The sequence below is a fragment of the Pezoporus wallicus genome, unplaced genomic scaffold (assembly GCF_028554395.1).
Source record: "Pezoporus wallicus isolate ANWC-B61680 ecotype Strahan unplaced genomic scaffold, APGP_CSIRO_Pwel_v1 contig_5042, whole genome shotgun sequence".
NCBI lineage: Eukaryota > Metazoa > Chordata > Aves > Psittaciformes > Psittacidae > Pezoporus > Pezoporus wallicus.
Genome location: NW_026640972.1, coordinates 394,624 through 422,268, shown reverse-complemented (window position 1 = coordinate 422,268; position 27,645 = coordinate 394,624). Strand labels below are relative to the sequence as shown.

The 27,645-nt window shown below is 37.5% G+C and overlaps 1 protein-coding gene across 3 annotated transcripts in view; it reads right to left on the bottom strand.

The window, feature by feature from the left end:
- The window catches only part of LOC130605698 (leucine-rich repeat-containing protein 4C), a 242,186-nt gene that overhangs the window by 39,072 nt on the left and 175,469 nt on the right, over positions 1 to 27,645 (bottom strand). For 2 of the 3 annotated variants that reach the window (XM_057421404.1, XM_057421403.1), the window contains exon 2: positions 14,692 to 14,824. The exons of the other annotated variant lie outside the window; for it this stretch is intronic. The gene's annotated coding sequence lies outside the window, so the exon portion shown is untranslated. The remainder of the gene's footprint in view (positions 1 to 14,691; positions 14,825 to 27,645) is intronic. 3 annotated transcript variants of the gene reach the window in all.

The window sequence follows — 27,645 nt, the reverse complement described above, 5'->3', positions numbered from 1 at the left end:
CCTTCTAACATAGTTCCTGGAATATCATGCAAGATTCAATGTAGTCCCAACTTTCACAACTTGTCAGGTTTCTTCTATGCTCCACTGTCATTTTAAATACTTGACTACAGCATATATTTTTGCTGTAGCTATGCTTGCAGCAATGCAATTGCATCTCCCACACTGCATATATCACTTAAGCAAGCAGTTAAAAAATTAGAATTCCAAATGTCTAAACCTAGAGTATCACAGAGCTCTTCAAGAAACAGTATAGTGCTTATCTAGTTTTCTTATACTTGCAGTCTTTCTCATTCTATTAAGTTCTCGATACTCATCATTGACCACCTGCTGATTACTGTCCATAAAAGTCTAGTCACTGTCTTCATACCTCTTCTTTAGAACCCTTCACTTCCTGAAGACATACATTAAAGCAGGTTACCGTTAAGCCACCAATAGCTAATCATATTAGTCTCCATATTAGTTTTTCTTCTTTCATCCAAAAGAGTAAGGGGAAACTACAGGATTGTTTATATTGTCTTTTATTTTCTTATCATTTGCCTTAAAGACTCTAGCTCCCACATGGCCAGCTCTTTGCTTGTGAGAGTTGTGAATAAAGCATCACTACTGATTTACTTGCTGGTTAAGAATATGTTCAGGTCTTTTATGAGCTCAGAGTGCAATAGGCACTATGACAAGAGAGAATGAAATGCATACAGTTAGATTACTTTAAAATCATTTTCAACAATCTTGTTTTCAAAATGCATCAGATTTTTCCTCTTATATATTGTGCCAAGTATCTGAGGCTTCAGACACAAAAAGTTATGGAATGAAGCACTAAGCTAGAGATTTGAATTTTGGCAAGCCCTGATCACCCAAAAGCTTCATAACTGAAAACTGAACGTAAGAATCACAGTATCACAGAATGGTTTGGAAGGGACCTTAAATCTTACTCAGTTCCAACCCCCCTTTCTGCACCTTCTACTAGATCAGACTGCTGTCCAACCTGGCCTCGAATGCTTCCAGGGATGGAGACAGTATCAGATGTTCTTATTACTTGAAATGGTACAATGAAGTTTCTGTGAATGCTCTGAGGCTCATAAAAATTGTCTGTTTAAAGGAACAACACATGAGCTTTTGTCCAAAGATGAAGGACATGTTGGAGTGGTACAATGTCCTGCAGGAGCTGTCTTTGGTCTAAGGTTTAATCTTGCTGATTTCCTTGGGGTTTTCTCCTGTTCCCTCAAAATTTTATCTGAACACCTTCCACATCATATAGGTTTTCATAGAAGAAATTGCCAAATTCATTTTTTATTTGGAAATACTATGTGACTGAACACACAGACAGAAATCAGGAAGTAAAACATCAGAGAAGAAAAATTCCTCCTATTCACTAGAAAGATGAAGGCAAATACTGCATGACTGAACCAGCCATTTAACAGCTCATATCAAATCATAGTCATATTATGTAAGAAGCAAGTTTTATCTTTCTACAAACTTGAAAAAAAAACAGTGAATATACCTCATTTTATTTCATCATACCAAGCCCACACTCTGATATTGAGGAATGTCTTGCAGAACTGTAAACAACTTCAAATTTCTGATGGGAATCACTTACTGTGATAAGCAATAACTGCAAGAACATCTGAGATGGAGCCAGTTTGCAGTCAGCTCCAGAGACATTCTGAGAAATAATTTAAGCATGGATTTTAAGTTTGTATTCCTCAGTTGGTTTGACCCACTGTTTCTCATACATGTGGTGTCTCAGGAAACAATACAATTTTAATAAGACAGAACAGCTATTCCCCAGGGCAACAGTACTCTGGGAAGTAAAATTTCAGTGGTTGTTTACATGTGTATATATACACATATATTTACTAGAAACATAGAATCATAAAATAGTTAGGATTGGAAAGGACCCTAAGATCATCTAGTTCCAACTCCCCTGCCATGGGCAGGGACATGTCACACTAAACCATCTCACCCAAGGCACTGTCCAACCTGGCCTTGAACACTGCCAGGGATGGAGCATTCACAACCTCCCTGGGCAACCTATTCCAGTGCCTCATAACCCTAACAGGAAAGAATTTCTTCCTTATATCCAATCTAAACTTCCCCTGTTTAAGTTTTAACCCGTTACCCCTTGTCCTATCACTACAGTCTCTAGTGAAGAGTCCGTCTCCACCATCCTTGTAGGCACCCTTTAGATAGTGGAAGCTGCTATGAGGTCTCTATGCAGCTTTCTCTTCTCCAGGCTGAACAGCTCCAACTGTTCAGCAATATATTATATATATATATAATATATATATTTACTATATTTAAGTACACTGATGCAAGAATGTATGGACACCACAAGACCATGCAGATCTCAAATACTCAGGGTAATAGCTGAACATAATAATGATTCTTTTAAAAGTGTGAGATCAGCAAAATTAATCACACAGTGGAGAAACACTTCATAAGTAGATAAGAAAAATTATATAGGGAAAGGAGATGAGGCTGCATTGCCAAAAGCATGACACCAGCAAGTGAGAAAGACAAAAGGCAAAAAGCCACTACAGCAGTAGATGTACTCTGCTAGCAACAAAAACTACATCAATGGATCTAATGGTCATTACTGGTGTGTTACTATTGCACTGAGATAGGTTAGCAAAGTATTAAAGGTGAATGCAGGCCCAAAGTGAAGACCAGGAGCATTCTGTTGATGACATGAAGAATTATTAAAATAAAGATAGAAAATTAGTCTATGTATGGCTCCAAATCAAGAGAAGGGATAGAAACTTTCCTGTTGCTGTAAATAATAAAAGCAAAACCAAAGATGAGTAACTGCAGTCTTGTCCACTGATGGGGAAGAATACCTATGCCTTGTATCACAAACTCTGCATTTGAAAGCCAGCCCAACAAATTACTTTCTGCACCTTACATCATCCCCATCAAAAATAAAATCCTTGACAAGTCACAATGCTTACAGTGGAACATGAGTGAGCTCCTCCTATAGCAACACTGATTTGGCATAATTTCATAACATGCATATTTCTGACAGTAAAATAGACTGCAAAGATCAAGTAAGAACTAATACTAAGTAAGAAGATGCCATTTTATGTCATCCCATGTTATCCTCTGGGCCTGAGGTTCTTTCCAATCATATCTAACATCCTGCACTTCCATCTACTCTTTTCCTGTGCCTAGTTAACTTGAACTGCTTAACAAGCTTTACTCATAGCTTCACATTCCTAAGTTTCCTAGTAATATCAATACTGCATGTGCATTTCTCCTAAGACTGATAGTGTTCCAAAAAAAATAAAAGCTGTAACAGAGGAGCACATAATAAATTTTATTCACTGAAAGGTGACATCTGAGATCAAAAAGGACACTAGATTAGTACTCTTTAACTATGAGTCATAAATCCATTGGAGGTCATGCAAAGGTTAAAGAATAGAGCTGTCAGTGAGCAACAGCTCAATCCCTGCAGGGCTGGGAAGAGATACTATTATTACTTACTGCAATTTTTACACTTCCCAGAAAACTTCAAATTACCTTTAATTTCTGGAAACAGTTCAGCTCTTTCAAAGTGAGGAAGTCAATAAGCACAGTTGGTTTTCACTCTCCTGTCCTGGAGTGACTGTTTAATACCAACTGGTGGAGATCACTCAAAACCAGATGAGCTGAAAGGGCCTTTAACTTTCAGAAATCTGTCTAAATGTAATCATTAAAGATCTGGGGAGAGATAACAAGGAAAACAGACCATTGTTCCACAACCATTTCTCTTGGCAACTGTGTCTTCCTCAGAAAGCTCTTGCTTCCTGTGCCCCCAGCCACATATTTCCATCCCCATAACATGTGTTTGGCTGCACTGGTACAATTCCACTCACTCTACAGATCTCCAAGGAACCAGGTTATAACTCTCAGGTCAAAAACAAACCTCCTTGTAAAAGCAGAATATGTTTAGAATAGATTTGAAGTCTATCTGTTTCATCATGCAACCCCATAAACAGTCATAGGGCAAACAACAGGGACAGTATCAACTTCAAAAGAATGAGCTACTGAGTGACTGCCTCTGTACAGCCTGGCAATAGGGCTTGGAGACACAAGGACTAATTATTAACTAGAACACCAATCTGGAAGACAAAGGGTGTCAGGAAACCATTGTATTTATTTGGGGTAGAGAAGGGCTGGGTGAGTCAGCAACAAGAGAAAAAAAATAATTTCTATATGTAAATGAAATCAATGAGATGCTGGCAGAATTGTTTTCATGAGGCCTTTAGTAGAACCAGATGTGAGAAGGCTATTGAAGTATACAAGGCCAGAACTACAAGACCAAGTGAATACAGAAACATTGATTAAATGCGGAGGGAGGAGAGTAAGAGTACATCAAAGGAGACCAAAAGCATCCCCTCTGAGCTGAGGGAGGAAACAAATGGAAAGTTAATAAATTCTCCTTTTAACTTAATATATAAGTTAAAACAGATATAACATGTACACCAAGTTAAAACAGATAAAACCAAAAGTCGTATTAAAAATGCACACAGTTTCTTTTGGAGAGAAAATGAAGGAGTATAAAATATGCAAATGGCAGCACAAATCAGGGTATTTGAAATAAGTAGTCCTTAACATCCCTCTTCTTTATATTACCTACTGCCAGAAGAAAAAAATAAAGGTCTAGGGAAGCTCCCTACTTTCTCAGATGTGCTGTTGAGCTCAACTTGGTATTCTGCTTCCCCTCCATGTACAAATTTCCAGCTGTTTTTACTGGGAGTTCTGAGTACTCACTGACAGAGTTTAAATTTCCTAATAATAGCAGGGGAAAAAATCTATATGTATTCAACTAAAACATGTTACCCTCAAAAAAAATATAAGTTCTTTCAGTTGCAAAGACAAGCATTAAAAAAACCACCTCAGACTTTCTTTGTCTGCAGCTCCTTTTTAAGTCATCCTGGGCTAGGAATGAAGTCCCAATGGTGAATGTAAGAGAAAGAATAACTAAAATATGATCCTGCACTTGAAGACAGCATCATAATCTTTATGTAGATGCATACAGTATAGCCATTTCATCATTTGCTAGTAATAAAAAAATATTTTCTACCATAGCAGAGCTTCTATAAGAACTACATCTATATTGAAGAGGGCAAAGAAGGGGGTGAAGTATGGCAAATTTCTATTCCAATGAGTTTTGTCTAAAAAAAACAAAGTAAAAAGTAGAGGATTTAATTGATTGTGTGTGCACAGTTTTATTATGAATTTCATAAAATAACACAGTAAAATTAATAAAAAGGTTATTAAAATATGAATAAAATCTTAAAGCTAAGATTTGCCAAATTAATTTACCATTGGCAAATTTTACACCCCTCACATATTCAGTTTCATTTTAATACTCATAATCAATATAGGTATGCACAGAGAAGTAAAAGGATTGACTGTTGTCTACAGTATATCCTGTTCAATATAATTTCTTACATGAACTAAATTCAGAGGCAGAACTAGTGAATATGCACTCTTCCAGTGGAGAACATAATGTATTATAATGAGACTGAATTCATCCTTCACATCTGCAGGGCACTAGAAATAACTATGGTATTCTTGGTATGACAGTGTGGCAGGCATGATTCTGAGCACCATACGCCAACGGCTCTGTAACCCTCCTCTGAAGTAATTTAACTCTTCATTTTTCTCAAATATACCCTAACTAGAAACCAAATCACTCTTCTGAGTTCTAAGTCAGCCCTTCCTCTTTTACATTTTGGTTGTTTCCAACACATCTGAAGGTTATCCGTAGTTATGCAAACCATCAAAATGCATATGTACAATTTAATCAACACAAAAGATGTTTCTGTTCAAGCTAGTATGAAAACAAATTAAACAAAAAATCAATAAAGCTGAATGGACAGGCAACCTATTACTGAGGCAAAGCTCCAACACACCTCTTGAAAGTCAAGTGCCTTTCCATTATATTTAGGAGGTTTCACATCAGTCTATATTTACAGCCATGCTTTCTTTCCAAAGAAACATCATTTTTTCTTATTTCTCTTGTTTGCTCTATGATAACTCCAGAAATAATAAATTACTCAAAAATTATCAAAATATGCTTTTGAGACTAAAAATGGAGGTTATATCCTTCATTATGGAAGGTGTTCCTGCCCGTGGCAAGGGGCTAGAACTAGATGAGCTTTAAGGTCCCTTCCAACCCAAGCCATTCTATGATTCTGAAGACGTTAATTAGATTTTCTCATCTGGATAATCCTTGATTTAGTTTTTACATGTTTCTTGATTACAGTTACTTGTGTCAATGTTTTCTGTGTGCCTAACTTGAAAAAAGAGGAATGAATAATGTGATGCCTTATGAGAACCTAGAATACTGTATCTTTTTCAGAAAGTAATTTCTAAGCATCATGGAATAGAGGCTCCTTGTTATTTAATTCTGTACACAGCATACCTTACAGTTTTAATTCTGAAATTCTCACCAAGTTCCACATTGGATTCTCCTACATGAATGATTTGCTCACAAGTGGTTTGGGAAAAATCTGAAACTCTGGCAAGTAAGTAACATCCAATATTCCTCCTTCACCATAAATGAAGGAAGCTGAAGAACACAATCAGTCAAGTGGAACTGAAAATGCATGCCAGTAATTTCAAGCAAAGCCCTTCTAAATAGAAGATTAGGTTTACATTTCCCACCCATCAGATCTCATGAAAACCAGATTTCAATTTTCACCTTCTAGAAAGTTATTCACGTGGTGTTTTTAATCAAAGAGGAAATAAAAACAGAAAAATACATCTACTGTAAATGGCTGCACGTCTGGTCTATTTAGATTTTCTCAGGAATTTTCAGCTGTTATTTAAGTATCATATGCCTGTTAACTGGGCTGTTGGAGAGGCCATTAGAAAAATATTTCTGGTGGCATTCTGTCTGAAACAGATCCACTAGAAGAAAAAAAAGACTGGGAATAGTACTGGAAAAAATAGTGGAGATGAGAAATTTCCCAAACATGGCATTAAGGAAAGGTAAGAACTATCATTTGATCTTGGATTAATACTCAAGAGGTTCTTCAGCTAACACAGCCTGATCACCCGACACTGACATAGTAGAGCATGGCAGGTATAGCAATGGTGTCATTAATTCGACACAAATTCCTGAACCCAGCTCACACTTTCTACTTCTTTGTTATTAATCATGTTAATTAGAATTTTGATTGAAGCAAGTGAATAATTAGTGGTTTCACTCTGCAACCATCCAGGATGAATAAATTTTATATGCATCTTGAATTAGTTGCTGTGAACACAGACTGATCCAATGTGGTGGGCAAGCCTCATTTTTCAATTTATTTTTTTTTTCTTTTTGGACCATGGCACTTTTTCATCTTTGAAACTCCATTTTTAAATGACCACCAGCTCAGTATCAAACTGCAATTTCTATTAAAAGAACACTTCTTTTTCATGCTGGTAATTTTAAATTCAACTTTTAACTGCAGTAAAGGAAATAGTTATGATGGCTCTCAGATTTATTACTAGTGGATTTTTGCCAACCTTACACATTATTGTGGAAATCAGCAACTAGTTGTAATGTTTAATATGTACTTAGACTGTGCAGCATTGAATCTTTAGTATTCCTAGAAAAACTAAATAGGGGTACTTAATGCAACTGGACAATATTATCTAGTTTAGCTATTAACCCCTTACTATGAAAATTTCTACTTATCCTTAAGAAAGTAGACATGACTAAAGAAGCTTTTCTCTTTTTAGACATGTTAAGATGATTTTCAATTGTAGTATCTCAGATCCTCAAAGAGCTATAAAGATATGTGATAATGAATTTAAATAGAATAAGTGGTGCCTTCTGTTGGGAAAGAGGCTCAGGTTTCCAAATCAAAGACAGTAGGAAAGAGGTTTTAACTCCTAACTTTCTTAATGCTTCATCTCTGTGCCTCAGCTTCTTCATAAAATTGGAGTAACGATCAAACAACAGAAGCTGCAAAGATAAACAAATGACCTACTTGATTTCAGAATCTACTCTATCTGAACATGAAGTCTTGTTAAAGAAACCTATTCTGAATGCAATATTTGGAGAAGTTGAGCACTTTCATGCCGCTTGGTTATTTAATACAGTAGCCAATGTGCTGCCATTTGTATGTACTGTATTTTTAAGTGTTGACCAGAGGCCCATGGCGTTTAGGGGCATCTCACATTACTTTATGCATCTGAAGGATTTAATGACTGTGAAGTAGTCAAATATTTTTGTAATCAGCCCAGGGCTGATTAAAAATCATAACTATAGAGGATTAAATAAAAATATTGCTTCCCTCATTGCATCATCTGAATGATGCAGAACTCTTATTTTGTGCTCATGTAGCTCTTTTCATAAACTATCACAAGCATCGCTATAATATAGCAATGTTAGAAAACTATTGGAAAAAATATTACATCAATATGTAATAGCCTAGTTGGCCAATATAAAACAATGCTTTGATAGATTAGAAATATATTCACAGTTTAGCTTTAGTTCACCTGTGTTAGCTAGTACATTTTATGTTGTATAAAATCAGCCTTGTTTGTATTGTTCCTTTGCTTTACAGAAGAAATGTAGGGATTATTCCCAAAATTATTCTATTTTACTTTACGTCAGTTCAAATATTTGTATGACTGAAATGAACAATAACTTACAGGATTAAAGTAATTTTCAGCCTAAAGAGGCACAGCATACCCAGATCTGCCTGGAGATGTGGGCTGCCTCTTTGCCATTTGCTTCAACTCAGGAAGAGCAGAGGACTGTTCTGCCAGAGGGAATTCCTTCCCAAAGGCTGATATTTGGGAACCTCAGTCCCTATACTAATGCTTAACAGAGTAGTAGGAAGCACTCTCAAGTGTCTCAAGGTGTGGGTGCTTTCCTACTATCTGCATACATATTCTTCTGAGTTTTTCATCTCTAGCAATGTAGATGGGTCTACTGTTTGTGATGCATCTTGCTCCCCAACACAAAAGAGGCTTAAAAATAAAAGAGAAAGCTATACCTAGCAAAACTTGAGATTAAGGTTTTACACAGCGCAAACAGAGCAACGTCATAAAATACTGTTCTAATCTATGCTTATAACTGTGTTTCATTCACATTACTCACGCAGATTTCATTCAGTGCTCTCCCTCAAAGGCCATATAGTCATGAATTCCACCCTTTCCTCCACTTCTTGTGGCTCCACAAGAATAATTTGCACCTCCAGGCACTTTAATATGGGTTTAAAGGCTCTGGGGAGTTCAGGATGCAGTCAGACACCTTGTGTATACAAGTAGTTTACAATTTGCTTTTTAATAATCTTATTTCCTAATCCAGGCTGTTTATCTGTTTATTCTTTAGTTCTTGTTACAGATTTCAACATCTTAATGATAAATATTATATCAGACATGGGATATAAACAAAACCTGCTATGTAGTTGATCTCTGGTACATTAACAACTTCTCACGGAGACCTCATCTTCTACAACAGATATAAATGTCACATCAATAAAAAGTGATCTGCTTGATGCATTTGAGAGTAAATTGTTTCCCTCCCCTTTACTTTCCTTTAACATGACTGTCAGAAGTGGTTTAAAGTAGTTTGGAGCTGAATTTTTATTATCTATCAGTTATATGTTGCCAAATCAATGGCTAAGCTTTTGCAAATCCCCAAGATGTCAAGGAAATTAAGGAAAGAAATTTTATTATTTGGTATTCAGATCAACTTTCCTGCCACCAGTTTTATTCTACTGTAGTAAAAGCAAAAATTACAGTAAAGTAAGTGTTAAAAATTGCAAGACAAGCTCCTGGCACATTACAGGAATGAGAACTTTCAGAGGATGGTACCCGAACATTCTGTCTTACAAACACTAAATACCCAAAACTGTTCTTCAGTATTATAGGACCAGTTTTCTACCACCTATCATAACAGAACTCAGGAAGAGGAGCAGAAATTAAATAATAATGGACAAATTATTATCTGGATGGGGCTTTGAGCAACCTGGTCTAGTGGAAGGTGTCTCTATCCATGGCAAGGGGTTGGAACTAGATGAGCTTTAAGGTCCCTTCCAACCCAAACCATTCTATGAAATAAAGATATAAAACAAAAGTGGCAGATGAATGAGAAACAACCCTAGAAAAGAAGTAAATTGAGACACTGAATCATTGGCATCTTGGGATGTCAATAAAGGATGAGCTTTCCTACCAGTTTTTAATTAAGGAGGGATTTCACACAGTAAGTTTAAACAAAAAGAATACAGCACTTTCCCCCACAGAACATACCAAATTTGTTATATACAGCATTATCAGCTGTGGAGAGAGCAATGGATATAGCACTGAGTAATGCAGGTGAAGGCTACCTGGTAACTCATCTCTTTCATATTTGACTTCTCAGATCATTTCAGAGATCCAACAGTCTATTCTTGTCATATCACAGTCTTTTATCTTTGGTGAAATATTGAAGGAATTGCTGCTAATTTTCCCTGTCTCCATTTGTCTCTTGAGGGTTATTGACTTTGGTTATGTCTAAGGGTTCTTTCTTCTAAGATAAAGCCCTAGAGGTCTCTTGGTAAAAAAAAAAAACAAACCACCACCACCAACAAAAAACAAACAACAAAAAACTGAACAGAAGCTTCCCAGGTTTTATTTATTATTTAACTTGAAAGCTTTTGACTCTTCCATAAATCATGGAACATGACTGTTTTCCTGGCTGTTAGAAGAGGAAAACCAAAACCAAACACAGCATTAGCTACCATGACTTTATTAGAAGTAGCCTTGAAGGGCACAGAGATCACCCAAAATATAAAATGTAGAACCATTCCTTTTAGAATAGAAAAACACCTGAAACAAATATTTTATCATACAGAAGAGCAAAATGCAGTCACTTGTAAACTGATCAGTTAAAGAAATGCACAGAAAGAGCTCTGTTTTTTGGAATAATGTGAAACATTTATAATTTCCACCAGAAGCAGAATCTGGTTCTGGTCAGAATTCAAGAGCATATACTTAGTACTAATATCAGATCAATATCATTAGACTCCAATGAAGATGAAAGCCTCTTACTGAAAATATAAACTACTTTTTACCATCAAGATTTCAAGTTATATTAAAACAGTACCCTTATCTTCCCCTTCCTTCAGTCAAAATGGCATTTCCAATAATAGTTCACATGAAACACAATTTAAGCAGTGAATCAGAGACTGAAACATCAATCCATTAAACTTCCTGTTTCTCATTAAGTGTAGAGGTGGAGAAGTTCAAACTTCATTTAGTATGTTGCAGATGAAGATATCACAATGTCATCTCATCTAATTTGAGTTTCCTTCCATATTTGCCCTGAAGGTTGTAACTTCTTTTCCCAGTGTAAAGCCTGGAATCCAAACTGTTCTCTGTGTCATTGAGATTAGATTCATAGAATCATAGAATATCTCAAGTTAGAAGGAACTCATAAGGATTATTGAGTCCAACTCCCCACTTCTCACAGGACTATATAAAACTGAATCATATGACAAAGTTCATCATCCAAACACTGCTTGAACTCTGACGGTCTTAGTGTCATGACCCTGGGGAGCCTGTTCCAGTGACCATCACCCTCTCAGTGAAGAACCTTTTCCTAATGATGCAGGTTCATTTCATTTCCTTGTGTCTTATTGCTGGTCATCAGAAAGAGATCAGCACCCTCCCCTCCACTGCTCCCCTTGAGGAAGTTGTACAATGTAATGAGGTCACCCCTCAGCCTTCTCTTCTCCAAACTCAACAAATCAACTGACCTGAGATGCTTCCCATAAGTCTTGCCCTTGCTTCCAGTGTCCATACATTTTTCATTTCTGCCTAAATTCTAGAAGATTCCTGCTTAGCTAAGCCAGTCTTTTGCCCCTCTTCCTTTACTTCCAATACTTTTGAATTGTCTGCTCCTGTGTTCTTAAGAGATGGATCTTCAGAAATGACAGGCATTCATGGACCCCAATACCTTTAAAAGCAGATTCCCAGGATACCTTACTAACTAGTTCATTCAGCAGCGTGAAGTCTGCTCTCCCCATGACCAGGGTTGAAGTTTTGCTGGCAGTTTTCCTGCTTTCACCAGTGATTTGAAACTCAACTGCTTCATAGTCACCGTGACCAAGACAGCCAGCAATCACCACTTCTCTGTTTCCAAACGACAGATCCAGAAGGGCATCTTTCCTAGCTGGTTCTTTTAGTACCAAGAAGTTCTCTTCAATGTGCTTCAGAAATTTCCTGGATCTGTTTGTGTCCATTGTAGGATATTCCTAGTTGATGTCTGGGAATTTAAAATCACCTGTAAGGACATGGGCAGTAGAGATCAATTCCTTCCACAATCCATTGGTGTCATCATCCACCAGGGTGGTCAATAGTAGAGTCCCACAGCAACATCTGCTGTATTTGCTTTCCCATTCATCCTCTACCCTGAGGCTTCCAACCATGTCACCTGTCATTACCACGGAATCCAATCCCTCCCTTACATATAGTCCACCTTGCTTGCCCTGCCTATCCCTCCTGAAGAGCCTACAACCTCCCATCATGGCACAACAATCACAGGACTCATGCCACCAGGTTTCACTAATGCCAGTGACACTACAGCTCTGGAACTGGGCCAAAGCTTCTACCTCCTAATGCTGTGTGCATTACTATAAAGACATTCCAAATGTGCTCCAGCATATTCAACAGATCTTGAAGCAGACTGAAGGACCTCACTAGCCCACTGTCCCTTAAACATTGACATGCTGTCTTCAGGCTTATTTCTAGCACACCTGATTTTATACTCTTCCCCCTTCAAAGCTAGCTTAAAGCTGTTTCAGTGAGCCCCGCTAATTCTTGTGCAAAGATCTTTTTCTCCTTTTTGAGAAAGGATTATCACAAAAGCATCAACAGAGGAACATTACATGTTCCATAAGAATTTTCATATGAGTCTACCCCTTTTATGGGTAGAAAGAAGGCACCTGAAAGATAGCTAGGGACTGAACCTATTTGAAACTATTCTTGTCTTTGTAGTAAATTGCTTCAATCTTTTGGTAGAAACTACTGGACCCTCACTAAAAAAAACAAACAAACAAACAAAAAAAAACAAAAAGCCAAAAACATGATAACTCATTTCTTCTACACAATAAAAAAAAAACAAATTACGTCTGGAGAATCTAGGTTGAATTGATTAACAAGAACTTTGAGTAGCAGAGTCTTGAAAAGCAGATTATGAACTGAAAACTTTCACTATTTTTATAAATCCAGGAAGCAAGATCTGTGCTTACTCTCACTTTCCTACATCAAACCTTTCCTCTGTCACAAATGCATTTAGAACTCCCAGGTAATAAAGTAGTTTCTATTCTTTCCAGAGGAGAAGGCTTCAGACTCTCTATCACAGCTAAAGGTAACACAAAGACACAACTCTCACTAATATTACACGAGCACAGACTGGTTTGGTTTCTGGCAACTGCGAAGCCTGGTGAAGCACAGAAACAATTTGTGAATTGCAGTAGTGGAATATATGAATTACTTTAATTAATGAATACCAGAGAATTGGAGAAAGATCATCAGCAAAAATAAGGAAGGCATTTCTCAGAGACATTTGAAAGCTTAACCTAGTACTCAACTAGACAAAATGTCTATACTCTTGAACAAAGAAAAAAAGCTTTCCTAATTAAATGATGTTTTGTGTTTTTTTGGCATCTTATGAAATATGGGAATAGATCCTTATAAAAGCTTTTGCATCAGAAATCCCATTTTATTTTCCACCAGTGTGATTTTCTATTGTTAATATTCTTACATGCTGCAAAATTAAGACACCTTAATAAATGAAAGCAGCAACTCAGCCTGTCAAGTATTTCAGAAAGTACTATGGGAAATGACTGGTTTCTGAGGAGTGGACAAAATCATTTCACCAAACTTAATTTTAGTTTAAAAAACTAACAAACTGGGCTCAGAAATAGACCATATAGATGAGCTTTTGGGACAGCAGAGAAACTTAATGTCCTGGTACTTCATGGCTCAACTCTACTTCTTAACGGGAAGGAAGAAGCTGTTATGCTGAAGCATGACAGGTCATAAAATCATAGAAACACAGACTGGTTTGGGTTGGAAGGGACCTTAAAGCTCACCTAGTTCCAACACCCTGCCATGGACAGGGACATCTTCCACTAGACAGGTTGCTCCAAGCCCTGTCCAACCTGGCCTTTTGTTAATATGCACATTCTCTCGGACTTCTGAAATGCTAGTAACAAAAACATCCATAGTTAAGGCTTCCGGGGAGAAAGTTTCCACAAACACAACAGTCAAGCCTGGAAGGTGAGATTGAAATAAACCAACCAAACAAGATTATGTATGGTTAAAAATAAAGCCATTCAGTCTCCGTTTGAAATAACATTTTATTCTGCTCAATTGTTACATGGCTGATAAGCTGGCATTTTCATGTGTTTCAAGCCCTATAAGGGATTTCTTCAAAAATTACTGTAAACTTTCAATATGTAGTCTCGAACAGGTCCACAGGAAGACAAGAAAACCCCTTTAAGGTACAGCATTCAAAATCTCCCTTGCACAGGGAAGGGTACTGTAACTCAATGCAGTTTAAGAAGCTCTTGAAATATTTTCAGGTGACTCTGTATGAACACTCAGACAGCATCAAAGATATGTGCTCCCATTCCCTAGCGGTTTTCTGCCATGCATTCCAGCCATGACACCCCTAGAGTCTAAAGTCTGACTGCATAACAAGATCCTTACATGTATTACCTTTGCAGTAGGTTTACCATCTTGGGAGGTGATGTTTCTCCTCATTTCCCAAACTACCCCTGGACCTTCTCATCCTACTAGCCCACTAGAGGCTATTCCATTCAGTTGCCTGGATGCCCCCACAGCATCCACCCTGTGAAAGAAACAAATAATGAAAAACTGTGATGCAGTGATTAAATCTTCTAGAGACATAATCTGAAGGAATTGAAAATAGCTGAAGTAGACTAAAACATGGTACACTGTGAGAAGGGAGGGAAATTGGAGGATTATAGTGCCCCCCTCAATGTACTTGTATGTATAATACAGCTGCTGAAGGCACAGCTAATTTCAGTTAGGCTAAGACACAAATATAAGCAGAGATTTCCAATCTCAGTACTTAATCAATAATGCGATCACTTAATCTTCAGAGATTTCAAATCTCAGTACTTAGTCAATAATGTGATCACCTAATCTTGCATACAAAAACCTTGTTTATTGGAAATTCCTGCATTTTCGTATGCTTAGCAGTAAAAGGAAGGGAGTGTGTGTTACTGCTATATTTCTGTAATGAGTAACTTCATCATATATCATACAGATTATAGCAGTAGAAATTAAGTCTTTCCTTGTGACAGTGAAACACAAACACCTTTTGAGGGCAAGGTACACCTTCCAGCACTGGAAACTTCTATCATTTAGAGTCTTACATGCACATTGGTAAAAATTAAAACTGGACAAATATTTAAAAATTAACTACCTTGCTAAATAATTTTCAAGTTATAGCCTGGATATACAGCACCAAACTCCTGTTGCAGACAATGAATAAAAATAAATTAGAAATAATAACCATACATATAATTCCATAGCTTTAAAATGGGTAGGAAAAAGATATAAAACAGGCCTTTCATTTCAAATCTTTTAAAAACATTGCTCATTTACTAAAGAAAAATAAATTCTACTGTTGCTTGGTTATGAAAAAAGTAAATGGAGACTCCAGATAACCCACAAGTCACTGATTCTCTTTCTCAAAGCCCTGCCTCCTTTCTCTTCCTTTGGCCTCAGCTGCCTAGCAACCTTCACAGAGCTTTCTGTCTATACTAATTCTGGAGAATTTTCATTTGTATACTTATTTATGAGAATGTTTATGAGGAGTCTACAGAAGCAAAAAGCTGTTTGCTCCTTTCTTCCTTCTAGCACTACACTCAAAACATCAGTATCTCAGTGAAAAACACAACCTTTGCTTTTCAAAGAGAGATACCTACCTCTTTGAAATTGCTTGGGAACTAAGTAAATCCTATTTTCATGAGACAAAAGATGTCCCTGTAGGAAGCTCCTGATGTAATAGGCACTGATTTCTTGCTCTCCCCATGGATTTGATTCATTTATAAGCTTTTCACCCTGAAATATGAGATGAGCATGTAAGGCCCCTGATTTCAGGGAGGCTGGAGCTTCTACTTAACATGAAGAGAGGGTTTGTGCTGCTCTACTGGGTCACCAGCAGTTTTTGCACTATCCAAGCACTGGGGGAGAATGGAAATTAAAACTGATCTCCTGCTGTGTCTGTGACTCAGACTGGGACAGTCTGGAAGTTATGGATAGGAATACTTATTACCATAAGTAGTTTGAAACTGAATGCAGACTATCTCTCCCTGAACAAGTCATCAGCTTTCCATGGAAGGGCTTATTTCCTCAAGGATTTTTTTTTTCCTTTATTATTTGTGGAAAATTGAGGATGCTATAGAAAAGATCCCTACAATACATTTAAAAAAAAAAAAATCTTATTTTCTTGCCAATTCTATTCAAACAGCACTTTGCTAATACTTTATGCTCTGATAACACAGAGATGGTCAAAGATGTGTCCTGAAGCACCTATTAGGCTCTTCTAAATGATGTGGGAAAGGCATGCCTGGCTTGCAGTCACATGGTGGTGATATGATTTTTGTGTCTTGACACTTCTGACTCCTGAATTCATATGGAAAATTTTCCATTTACTTCTGGATCAAACTGATACCTGAAACATAACAAATCCAATACATCTTGAGACATAGCAATATGCCTTGATCACTCCATTGCATTTCTTTCTGATTAAGTAGATCTGTAGCTGTGTTTTGTCATTAAGTATCATACAGGGAATCTTAGAATCATAGAATTATAGAATAATTATGGTTAGAAAGGACCTTAATATCATCAAGTTCCAACCCCCCTTGCCATGGGCAGGGGTGCCTCACACTAGGCCATGTCTCCCAACATTCTGTCCAATCTGACATTGAACACTGTCAGGGATGGATCATTTATCACTTCTTTGGGCAACCTGTGCCAGTGCCTCACCACCCTCACAGTAAAGAACCTCTTCCTTATATATCATCCGAATCCTTCCTATTTAAGTTTGAACCTATTGCCCCTTATCCTATTGCTAGAGTCCCTGATGAAGAGCTCCTCTATGGCATCCATATTTTGGATGGTATAGCAGTGTTCAGTGAAATAAAACACAAGCAATGACATAAATGGTAGAATATTATTTAAAAAAAGCTTCATTTTTCAGAGGTACTTATGAACATGAAAACAGCCATGGAACTGAAATATGCAAAATGATTCAGCAAACTGAAGGAAGAAAGTTACTGGGAATAACCATAAACAATTTTCTAAGTTGCTTTACCTCTGTTATCCTGCACAATGACTTAAGTTTGTAGTTCCCATAAAATCTCTCGATTTGCACTCTTCCGAGTTATTGTAATACAAATAAATTCCAAGTATAATGCAAAATTAATTAGTTGCTTATTGAGAAGCAGTTTCCCCAAGCGTATGTTCATTTATCCACAGAGTATCTTATTAAAGGAAAACGGAATATGTGGTGTTTCCCTTCCTTGCTAAGTATATTCTATTATTTCATATGCTCTTCAATGTTAAACCAAACTTGTAAAAATCAACCTAATGCAGAATACCAGAAGCATAGACTTACATGTCTGTTATCTTCCCTACTTTTGTAAGGTCTATTTTTAATGAGTTCAAGAACATGCAAATAGACAACGGAAGTGAAAAATTTTCTTTTCATGTGTATTTATAAAAAATTGTTTATAATAGGCTTTTCTACAGAATGAATAAAATGGGAATTGTGCCAAAGCAGCTACCAAAGGAAATCCTTTGGAAATTAGCAAAACCTAGAGAAAATTAAGTATCTCAAGATATATGAAAAAATAATTGCAAGCAGTCTCATCCTAAATTTGAAAGACTATATTTAGGCACTAGATCTACTACATCTACAGTGGAAAAATCTCACCTGCCATGCACTTATGATAACAAAAGAAGAGGAATAGCAAAAAGGCTAGTTTTGTTCCTCTTCCTCCCTTTCTCTGTTCCTCAAAAGAGATGCAAAATGGCTTAGTTTTCTGGATGCCAACAAAATGAAATATTAAAGAAGGCTTGGAGACAGTACATTATGAGGAAAATGAAGTTTTTAGTAGGAAAAAAGATGAAAGGAACATTACTGTTAACATAAAAGTATAATCTTTGCTTGAATAACTCACCAAGGAAAATTACAAGGAATATTTAGAAAACAATCAATAGTATTAATCCAATTCTCAGCTCCTCATTTCAAGTACAGTATTTGACTTTAGAGTTATCCCAGTAACTGATCAAAACTTGGTCTAAAATCCTTAAGTATTTTCTAAAAATATGTTATGGCAATAAGTAACACAAACTCATTGAAGTTATAATCAGGCTTTAGTAATTGTTCTCAAAGCATTTATTTTTTATAAACTGCAAAAGGATGAAAAAAGCTGAGTAAAAGGAAGACTTAGTAAAAGAAAAACACAGTAATATGCACTACAATGACGACATCATAAATAAAATAGATAAGTAGAAGAGAACAAGCAACTAAACAGTTCCTGCTGTTTTTAATAAATATTACTAGCAGGGTAGTATTCAACCACCAAAAGAAAGGAGGTTATTTTAGATACCCTCTGTTACTATGCTTGGCCCCAAGTTTCCATTCTAGGTTTCTTGTAAGTCCTTTGTCTTACCTGCCTGTTCCTGTGGAAGTCTTGGATGCTTTGGGACATGTGAAAGAGAATTAGATGCTTTTATTTATGAATCTAAACCACTTGCAGGCTGTTAGTAAAAATGTGTGTGAGCTCTGGGTATTTGCATGTTAGGTAAAAAGTAAGGGTAAAGTTAATAAATCAGGGAAACCACAGTGTGCTATGATGCCCACATAAGACTTTCAACAGCTCCAGAGGGTATACAGAGAAAATGTTACTTCAGATAGTTTCTTAAACAAAGACATCTTTATGCAGTAAATATGATGAAGTTAAGTTAAATTTCCTCGCTGAGTAACTGCTGACTCACTGTGCAGTAAAACTAGCTACCGGTGTTTTCTTGGTCATTGGCATTCTTGCCAGTTTTTATTCACTTCAGTTGCTAACATATTCTGTTGTCTCAGAGATCTGTTTTATTTTATATGCTCATAAGAATAGAACTTTTTTGCACTAAGGAATTGGACGAACCTCTATAAACCTCGATTATTTATTGCAAGCCATAACTACACCTTTTCCTGGAAGTAAAATCCTGCATAAGGATTATTCTCCTGCATGAGACCTATAGTTTCTGTGTATACTGCACTTCTAATTTTTCTTGTTTCAGGAATGCCAGGTGGAAACAAAACAAAGGATAGTTGCATGTCTGGTATGCTAATATTTTTATACTGCTGCACTTGAATTAAGCAGATGGAGATTAGGTAATTCTGCATGGCTACCTCTCAAAACAAGTTTAATTAATGTATAAATATCAATTTCAAAAATGATATTCTCAGCTTTTCTATGTGATCTGCTACAAGCAAAGAAATTCACTCATATACTTCTATTATTGAGTGGAAATATTTTTGTACACCTAATCAATAAATGAGTTCATCTCTGTTGAACCAATCTCCTAGACTACTTGTCTTGTTCAGCCTAACTAATATAAAGCTTCGAGTAACTCATTTCAGAGAAAGAGTACAGTGTGAAAAACAGGTCTAGTGTCTTTTTAATGTGAATGTCTGTGTGTGTGGTTACACAGAATGCCATGAAAAATATTTCCCTCTGATGATATTCCCTCCCCCCCCCCCATTTTTTATTAGTTCTATTGACTACTAACAGTCTCCAGATACTCATCTGACGAATGGCTGTTTAATTTTTTTTTTATTATGAAAAATTTGACCTAGTTTGTTCATCTATAGATACACATTTTTGTGCTGTGTACATTTGCCTTACATATGTCCTTTTCAGGAAAGATAGATCAGCAAAGCCAGGTGGTGGAGTTGCTCTTTATGTGAAAGAGCGACTAGAATGCATTGAGTTCTGTCCAGGGACAGATGAGGACCAAGTGGAAAGTCTGTGGGTGCGAATTAAGGGACAGGCTGGTACGGGTGGCACAGTTGTGGGGGTCTATTATAGACCTCCCGATCAGGATGAAGGAGTTGATGAGGCTTTCTATAGGCAATTGAAAGCAGCCTCACGACTACATTCCTTGGTCCTTATGGGGGATTTTAAGTACCCTGATATTTGCTGAAGACTTACACAGCCAGTCATTCACAGTCTAGGAAGTTCCTCCAGTGCATTGATGATAACTTCTTAATGCAAATGGTGGACGAACCAACTAGGAGAGGAGCGCTGCTGGATCTGGTACTCACCAAGGAGGGTCTGGTTGAAGTAGTGACGGTCAATGGCAGCCTGGGCTGCAGTGACCATGAGATGGTGGAGTTTAGGATCCTGTGTGGGAGGAATAGAATACAGCTAAGGCCTCCTTGGAACTTAATCTGGCAAGTCGGGTCAAGGACAATAGAAAGGGCTTCTTCAAATACATAGCAAATAAAACTAACACAAGAAGAAGTATAGGCCCACTGCTGAATGAGGTGCGTGCCCTGGAGACAGAAGATATAAAGAAGGCAGAGGTGTTGAATGCCTTCTTTGCCTCTGTCTTTACTCCTGCAGACTCTCCCTGGGGGACCCAGATTCCTATAGCCCCGGAAGGAGTCAGGATAAAGGAGGAGTTTGCTTTGGTAGATGAGGATTGTGTTAGGGATCAGCTAAGTAATCTGGACATCTATAAATAGATGGGTCCGGATGGAATACACCCGCGGGTGCTGAGGGAGCTGGCGGAGGTCATTGCTAAGCCACTCTCCATCATCTTTGGTAAGTCGTGGGAAACAGGTGAGGTGCCTGAGGATTGGAGGATGGTAAATGTCACGCCGGTCTATAAGAAGGGCAAGAAGGAGGGCCCAGGTAATTATAGACCGGTCAGCCTTACCTCCATCCCTGGAAAGGTAATGGAACAACTTATTCTCGACACCATCTCTAGGCATATCAAGGATGAGGGGGTCATTAAAAGCAGCCAACATGGCTTTACCAAGGGGAAGTCATGTTTAACCAACCTTATAGCCTTCTATGAGCAAGTAACTAGGTGGATGGATGATGGTAGAGCAGTAGATGTGTTTTTTCTTGATTTCAGTAAGGCATTTGATACTGTCTCCCACAGCATCCTCATAGATAAGCTAAGGAAGTGTGGGCTTGATGATCAGGTAGTGAGGTGGATCAAGAACTGGTTGGAAGGAAGAAGGCAGAGAGTTGTGGTCAATGGGGCAGAATCTAGCTGGAGGTCTGTGACTAGTGGAGTCCCTCAGGGGTCGGTGCTGGGACCAGTGCTGTTTAATATTTTCATCAACAACCTGGATGAGGGAAATGAATGTACCCTCAGCAAGTTTGCTGATGATACTAAACTGGGAGGAGTGGCTGACACACCAGACGGCTGTGTTGCCATTCAGTGAGACCTGGACAGGCTGGAGAGTTGGGCGGAGAGGAACTTGATGAAATTCAACAAGGGCAAGTGTAGAGTCTTGCATCTGGGGAAGAACAACCCCATGTACCAGTACAGGTTGGGAGCTGAGCTGCTGGACAGTAGTGAAGGGGAAAGGGACCTGGGGGTCCTGGTGGATAGGAGGATGACCATGAGCCAGCAATGCACCCTTGTGGCCAAGAAGGCCAATGGCATCCTAGGGTGCATTAGAAAGGGTGTGGTTAGTAGGTCAAGAGAGGTTCTCCTCCCTTTCTACTCTGCCTTGGTGAGGCCGCATCTGGAATATTGTGTCCAGTTCTGGGCCCCACAGTTCAAGAAGGACAGGGAATTGCTTGAAAGAGTCCAGCGCAGAGACACAATGATTAAGGGAATGGAACATCTCTCTTACGAGGAGAGGCTGAGGGAGCTGGGACTCTTTAGCTTGGAGAAGAGGAGACTGAGGAGTGACCTCATCAATGTTTACAAATATGTAAAGGGTGAGTGTCAGGATAATGGACCTAGGTTTTTTTCAGTGATGTCCAGTGATAGGACAAGGGGCAATGGGTGTAAACTGGAGCTCAGGAGGTTCCATGTGAACATCAGGAAAAATTTCTTTACTGTGAGAGTGACAGATCAATGGAACAGGTTGCCCAGGGGGGTTGTGGAGTCTCCTATGTTGGAGATACTCAAGGCCCACCTGGACAAGTTCCTGTGTGATGTACTGTAGGTTACCCTGCTCTTGCAGGAGGGTTGGACTAAATGATCTTTTGAGGTCCCTTCCAACCCTTAGGATTCTGTGATTCTGTGATTAATGAAGATAAATTATTTGTCTTATACTGTATGTGCATAGCTACACATCACAGGGAGAATAATTCCCGGAAAGTGAATCCTTCCTAGAAATTCCTTCCCAAGATCTCATAGTCTTACAGCAAGAGGATAGCGATGAACTTCATTCAATACGTACTGCAGAGAAACAACTAAATATTAATGCTTTTGCCAACTTCAAATAAACATATTCTTTATCAAGAATAATAAAATTCTGGTTGATAGATTACTAATTTAGGGAATCATTTTGGACTAATATGATAACCCATTTAACTAGTGGAACTACCGTGTGGGATATCTCTTGAGTAATTCCAGTTCCATTCATGATGCTCATGCCACAACTATACATCTTATTAAAAACCACACACATATGAAGTCATTATAATGGTAGGAATTCTTGCTAAATTAATCAAATGACTGCCACAGAAAATAGTTTACTTTTAAGACACTACGTATACTGTCCAGCAGTCATGCATGAAGCATATTCTTTTCTGAGTTTGCAATTTGTGGTGAAAAACATTTCAACAAGAATATTAATTAAATGTTAAATTGTACTTAATAATATCAATCTCGAATAACAAAATACTCAGATATTATTTTTGACTAAGATCTGTGTTGGATCTAAGAGAACTAAAATCTCACTTTCAACCTGTAGCAATTTACTATCAACACATCATCATATGTGATCAAAAAATGTTCTCTCCTTATGAAATGTGCACAATGTTGAATTCATAGATCACATAAACATATATATGACTTGGATTTTAAAAGGGGGGTTGCACACTATTTGTTAAACAAGAGCTTTTTACAGTTCTCTAATAAGCAAGCAAGAAAATACGAGTGTGCTAAGTAAAAGCACTGATAACATCAGAAGTGTGTCACTAGCTATTTGCATGTATTACATTAAAACTCATTTATGAGTTTATATAAAAAGAGGTGAATATAAGGTGGAGACTGACAAGCAGGTACTGGTGCATAACTGATATTGACTGCAACACTGAGTAGAAATCGGGGAAGCTTACATTACTGGGAGGAGCAATGCCCTGTCACCTACAAAAAGAACAGGGAACAATCCTGAAATTGTTATTGAAAACTGTGAAAAAAACCCAAAGAAACGTAAAATAATCAATGTAGAGCCATTAGTGATTAAAGTTGCTATTGCAACAGTCTAACTGTATAAAGCAAAGCAGTTGAAAATATCTATTGCTTTACTACCTATAAATTGTTCATAAAATAATGACCTATTTCCCTGCCAATAATGGCAGACTTTTTCAATAAATTTTTTAAAGAAAACCCAAAATCAACCTAAAAATAATGAAAGTCTATACACTGACAGGTTGATTATGTGTGAATGGTCATATAGGTCATACAGTACCATTTTGGTGGTTCAGAATGAAAGATCCAGCTTTAACAGGAGGCAACAGGTTAGAAAAGTCTCCGAATGTCTTCAGGAGAAGAAACTGGGACTTTAGACATGAGAAGGACTTCAAATTCTTTTTCTTTCCTCTAAAAAGGACATGATTTGGAAATGACTTCCAATTTAAAATTAGTTCTATTCCCTGCAAAGGGTGAAAAGCTAATAGTTACCACATCTCTACCATTGCTTTTTGATTTCTTCCTGCTCTGCTGATTACCATGATATGAAAAATGCTATCAGTTCCAGCTTGACATGCCAGTTTGCCAAAACCATACTCATGTAAAAGGAGTATGCACACAAGCATAACAAACTGACATACAATGGCACAAACATGACTGTAAGTAGAGCTGACATTTTTAAAAGTATAATCTTCACTATCTGCCCAGCTTTATGAGTCCTCATTGAGATATATGGCCTCAACTATAAATTTTTTCTCTCTAGAAAATTCAGTTCCCTAAACTATAGACGTTTTCAGACTGTAAGTTTGGAATCAAGTTAAGGTAGCATCTAGTAGGCCCTATAAAGTCTCATAGCAGACTTACTCTTTGCAAGCAGGTTGGCAGGTTCAGCCTTTTAGAAACTTTTGCAAGCAGAATTTTACCAGAGTATTAATTTATCTGGTCTGTGAATGACAGCTGTACCTGAATTGTCTGTATATTAATGACCTCTTTTTTGATTGGAAGTGAAGAACTTTCAGGAATGTCCACCTTTCCCCACGTCAGCTCCTCCCCATTTTTATTGTATACTTATATTTAGTCTACTTTTTTAGGTCCAGTGCAATGCATGTGTAATAACCCATAAAAATTCTGCTTAAGATATCTGAAAGTCTGTGATACCCACACATTATAGGGAACAAAGCTGGATATCTAGAAGATCAGGAGTTCAAGCATTTTTCTTTTGCGTATTATAATCTACCAGTTAAGAACATCTGTGAGGAAATAGAGGAACTCAGTTCAATTCCTGCTTCAGCTTGATGGGCTGAATTCCAGCTCTTCCAGAAAAGAAATCTATTTGCTAGACTTCACAGGTCTGAAGCAGTGACACATTTGCTAGCTATGTAAGACTTCTGGGGCTAGAAGGAAAAGGAGCACACAGGCTAGTAATCCAGCTTTGAAAAGGTAGTACTGGCTTCCATTTCCTTTGTTTGGGACTAGTACTTTTGTAACCAGACAATATAAAAGGTACAGCCTCTTCAAGATCAGTAACCCAAAGCTGGTCTGGAAATCAGTTCTGGTCTTTACAGTCTATGTTAGACGCTGTTTACACGACACAGTATATTGATTAGTATCCTGAATATGCCCCACAAAACAACACTTATGTTCTATTTAATAGCATACTCAAAGAATGAATACCTTTTAAACAGAGTTAAAAAAGAGATTCAAGTACAACTGAAACCTATAGTAGACAAAATACCCTACTTTTATTTTTGTTTGCCTAATCATACTTGCAGAAGGATGAAGACCTCACTGAGCTCTACCATATCTTTGGTGTTTCAACCTCTTGAGAAGGCTGTTATAAATAGTACCTAAAAGACTGTGATCTGTAAGCTTTGTCACTTTTTCAATTTCTGTCTGAATTTTCATAACATTTCCTATAAAAGGCTATTTTTATCCAAGATTAGGGAAAGTCAAAGAGAAAGAAAAACTAATCACACCTTGTATGACTGCAGTTGTACAGGAACTCAGAGGGCAACATCTCCATGGAACAGGTCTGCTTAACTTGTCAGGCAGCAATGAACACAGGACCAGGCTACAGAGTTTAGAAAACATGGCATAATATAGCATCTGCACCATATTTTACTCTTATATTCAGTAACATAAGGAAATCCACAATAGCTGCAAGGATTGCAAAGAATAAGAATAAAAGAATTTGTCTAGGAACAAAAAGTTATAGAGCTTCCCAAACCATTCAAATCACTAATTCAAATGACAGTCTACATTCAGCAATATTTCAGCAAGGTATCAAAATGTTAAAAAAGGAACCTGACTTTTGCTGTGAAAATACCTCTATAAAAGTGAAACTTTAAAATGAAACCCTCCACGATTTCCCTCCTTTCTTCAAATGCTATCCAAAATTAAAATTTATTCCTTGGTTGAGATCTAATATAATGAGGACAAGTTTCATCTTGGGAAGTAGGTTCCTTTTCAGATCATTCTCCACATCTTCCCTGATATATTTCCACCAGTCTGCAGCCCAGAACTCACAACTGGTGAGTTACAGCAACTGAGATCCTGACATAATCATGTGGAAAGAGCGTTTCCAACATATCCAGGTCTCCATCTATTCTCTTGGCAAATGTTGCATGTTATCATTTCCAAGGGCTGCATTTTCCTAATCTAGATCATGCAATCCAGTCATAAAGTGAAAACGCACATTCTCCTGACTTGCTAGTTGAGAGTAACTGTGATACTTGAAACACATATCCCTAAACTAGGACACAATCCCAATTTTAAATTACATATAGAATTATTATCTCATTGTCACTGCTATGCAGTTTAACACAATTTGTGAAATCTCAGAAATGGCAACACCTTTCTTAATTCATGTTTATTCATCAGAAAATCATCAAGCAGAGTAAAGAAAATGGACACATATTTCCAGAAAACAGTTCTAGAATGAGATAGAAACTTGTGACCCCCTAATTTCTATGCTAAAGAATAACCAGTGCAGAGGAAGAATTCCTCATTTACAAACATTCATTCAATTCTTTGCTTATCAGCTCAGGTAGTTGAGAAATGCCATTATACAAAACAGATGTTTGCTCTAGTAGCAAGAGGAATGAGAACAGAACGTTTTATAAACACCTCCAAGGAACTGACAAGAGATGACTGAAGTTATCTGCATCAGAGACCTAGACAAGAAGCTTCTTGAACATTGCCAATGCCATCAGCGACCCAATCACTCTATCTAAAAAGACACTCATAGGAAAATACTTCGGGGCTAAATGTTTTTATTTTTTCCTCTTTTTTTTTTTTCTTAAATATGCCATACTCCACATATTTCCTAAACATATATTATTGAGTTTCTTCCTCTTAAATGTATACTATAAAATAAGGAACTACTAAATTAAATTACACGTTCATAATTTATAGAATCACAAACTGGCTAAGGTCGGAAAGGACCTTAACATCATCTACCATGGGCAGGGATGCCTCACACTAAATCATGTGGCCCAAAGCTCTGTCCAACCTGACCCTGAACACTGCCAGAGATAGAGCATTCACCACTTCTCTGACCAACCTGTGCCAGTGTCTGACCACCCTCACAGAAAGAACTTCTTCCTTATATCTAACCTGAACTTCCCCTGTTTAAGTATAAACCCTTTACCCCTTGTGCTATCACTACAGTCCCAGAGTCCCTCTCTGGCAACTTTGAATCCTAATTCAGTGGAACCCTGTCTGCTTTCTTCTTTCAAAGGCTTCTAGTTGCTGGTATCTAGAAATTCTATTTTACTTTAAGTGAAAGAGTTGTCTGGTTTTGTGAAAGGAGGATGCAAATTCTGCACTGCATCAATTCCTTAAGCTCCAGACGATCACAGGCAGTAGTACAGTGACAAACATGCCTTTCCTGAGTAGTCACAAAATACACTAAAATACGCAGCATTCCTGGACTGTTACCTTGACTTCTTCCGATGTATGTGTGAATGATATTTTCAGAAATGAAAACATCATTGAGCTAGTTGATGACCTTATTGCTTTTTTATATCACACATACAAGTAATGGTTCCTATTCCTATCCTGAGAAATATGCATAGCACAGAAGCATTTTGCTCTACTCTAGCCATAGCAGAGTTATTTAAACAAACAAAAATGTTTCCTTAACAGCTGGTTTCTTTCTGTGTTCATTCACATCAGAGAGAAACAGATCTAATGCTACGGTCTCATGAGTACTTTATGCATTTTGACAAACCAGAGGACGTTCATCAGGAG